The 2,701-nt window shown below is 42.6% G+C and overlaps 1 long non-coding RNA gene across 1 annotated transcript; it reads left to right on the top strand.

Annotated features, from left to right (window-relative positions):
- The first annotated feature begins 1,932 nt into the window (after nt 1-1,932).
- Nucleotides 1,933-2,482, top strand: LOC142265338 (uncharacterized). Its single transcript, XR_012731675.1, has 3 exons — nt 1,933-2,185; nt 2,318-2,377; nt 2,458-2,482. It is a non-coding gene; the product is annotated as an uncharacterized LOC142265338 (long non-coding RNA).
- The last annotated feature ends 219 nt before the right edge of the window (nt 2,483-2,701 follow it).

The following is a 2,701-nucleotide window of genomic DNA, read 5'->3' as shown; positions in this document are numbered from 1 at the left end:
GGAGTCACACGCAACAGACGGCATCGCTAATGCGGCCGGTTGTGCGTCAAGAATTCCGTGATGCCATCGACTTATATTTGCGATGTCGTAGTGTGTCAAGCCCCCTTTAATGGTGTTGGACGCAGCTTACAGCAATAAAAAGTGGTGTGAGGTTCCCGCAGAAAACATATGGGAACATTGACTGAAAAATCTGAAAAGTTCTGTCTGGTGGAAAAATGAAAGGTATTGAAAAAAATCAGTAAAACAAAAATAATAGAACACATGGGTGCTGAACAAGTTATCGAGGACCTGTCACCCACTCCCCACGCATGCATAAGTGCAGCAATGAATGCAGCATACATACTTTCATAACATGGACATTAACTGTGATATTCTTCCCCGACACTGGTGACCCAGTGATTACAATTGGAAAAACATGGCACAAAATGCCAATGACCAATCATTAAAATAAAAAAAAAAATCTTAATTTATATAAAATTTACAAAGAATAATAATACAATTGTGTAAAATATGAGGTAGTTTGGCGAGGACCCAAAGGAGGGGATTTATTTCTGAAACATATGAACTAGAAATATACACACACATATGGCTTCTAAACTTGCTCACTCAGATATGCAACGAGATAAGAAGGATAGTCAGATGACTGGACAATGCTCCAAACGCGATTAGAACAAGGTTGTTTGGAAAGCACAGTGTAGTTCAAATGCAATATATTGCAAAGAAAATAATCACATTATACCGAGATATCTAGTGTGCATATCAGAGGGACAAGGTGGCGAAAAAGAGCTAATTATCCTTTGTAAAAGGTATGGTATGCAAACTTGATCATAGGTAAATTTCAGATACCTAAAAACTTCAATGCTCCTGGGGTAATGGGATTATTTACTCTTTGCATATATTAGGATTTGATCAACACTGTGCCAGTCTTTACAAAAACCATTTCGCAATAAACCATGCTGTGTAATCGCGTTTGGAGTATTGTCCATTGACCTGATTATCATTGTTATCTCAGTGCATATCTAAAGAAAATAATTACATTATACCAAGATATCTAGTGTGCATATCAGAGGGTCAAGGTGGCGAAAAGGAGCTAATTATCTAACTTGATCATAGGTAAATTTCGGATACCTCAAAACTTCAATGCTCCTGGGGTATAATGGGTTTATTTTCTCTTTGCATTTGCATCTCTGATTATCATTGTTATCTCGGTGCATATCAGAGTGACATTAGAAGCCTTGAGTACAAGCCATATGTTATACTATTTACAGAACAGAATAAAATAGAATAATTTAAGTGATTGATTTTTGTGCCTTGTTTTTCCAATGAATGCAGCATGTTTGCTGCTTTGAGGCAAGTGGTCCCCATGTGTCTGGTGCCCCTAGAAAAAGGTTTGTCAAACATACGTAAAAAAGCAGGCTATACACGGGCTTTACATGCTACAATATATCTACCGATGTGTCGGCGGGGTCACGTTGTAAGTGATGCACATCCGGCATCGTTAGAGATATTGTAGTCTGTAAAACCTACATGCGATTACGATTAAACGAATAACCGTTCATCGCATACACGTCGTTCAATTACTAAAAATTGAACGTCTGGTTGCTCAATGTTCCCGAGGCAGCACACATCGCAGTGTGTGACACCCCGGGAATGATGAACTGCAACTTACCTGCGTCCCGCTTCTTACGTATGGATGGTCGTATAGAAGGGTAAGTACTTGTGACAGGAACAAAGCATAGGTGCGACACGGTCAACAAATTTCAGTTGTCGCACATAAGATGGGGGCGTGTCACATCACATACGATATCGTATGCAGAATTGTATGGTGTAAAGTAGGCGTAAGCCATAGTGGCCTGGAGTTATGCGCTCAATAAAAGTTTTCTCCTATACCTAGGACCACCTCCAGCTGCACAGGCAGCTCCACCATCTCCACCCTCTCCGGCTGTGGATCCACCATCTCCGCCAGCTCCACCATCTCCTGCTGCGGATCCACCATCCCCGCCGGCTCCACCATCTCCTGCTGCAGATCCACCACCTCCGCCTGCTGCGCCTGCTGGGACACCCTCTCCTTCTCCAACCCCATCACCTGCTGCAACCCCATCTCTTCCTTCAACCCCATCACCACCTTCTACCCTGTCTCCCCATACTTCTCCTTCTAACGATGCCTTCTCCCCCGCATCAGTTGGTGAGTTTTGTGCAGGCTACCCTTCCTGTAATTTATGCACATAACATGGTGTCCCTACAAGTTGTAAAGGATACAGGGATGTTTAAATGATGGTGGGCTGTCGTGTACTAATATTTGATTTGTGTTCCCTAGCCACAGGATCTGGTTGGGCCATCAGCGCCTCAGAGGAAGAAGGTGATGAACCCCAGAACCGTAAGTGGTCAACCAAAAACATATACCTGACAGTTCGATGTTGGAACAAGGATGGTTAACTTTTCCCATTCCCTCCACAGAAATCCCCACACTACAGGACCTGGTGGAATCACAACGGCGTTTGTCAGAAGCCGTCCGGCGTCATGGGGAGATGCTGGAACAGTTTTTGGCAGCCCAACAGCAGGGCCACTAAATGTGAATGTTTGTGATTTAAATGTTTTTTTTTTGTTTTGTATGTCACATAAATCTTTCTAGTTTATTTTCGCTGTTGCTTACATTTTTGGACAAAACTTTCAAACAGGGTTTGGGAACCTATTTACTGCC

The sequence above is a fragment of the Anomaloglossus baeobatrachus genome, unplaced genomic scaffold (genome assembly GCF_048569485.1).
Source record: "Anomaloglossus baeobatrachus isolate aAnoBae1 unplaced genomic scaffold, aAnoBae1.hap1 Scaffold_274, whole genome shotgun sequence".
Lineage (NCBI taxonomy): Eukaryota > Metazoa > Chordata > Amphibia > Anura > Aromobatidae > Anomaloglossus > Anomaloglossus baeobatrachus.
This window is presented reverse-complemented; position numbering and strand designations above follow the sequence as displayed.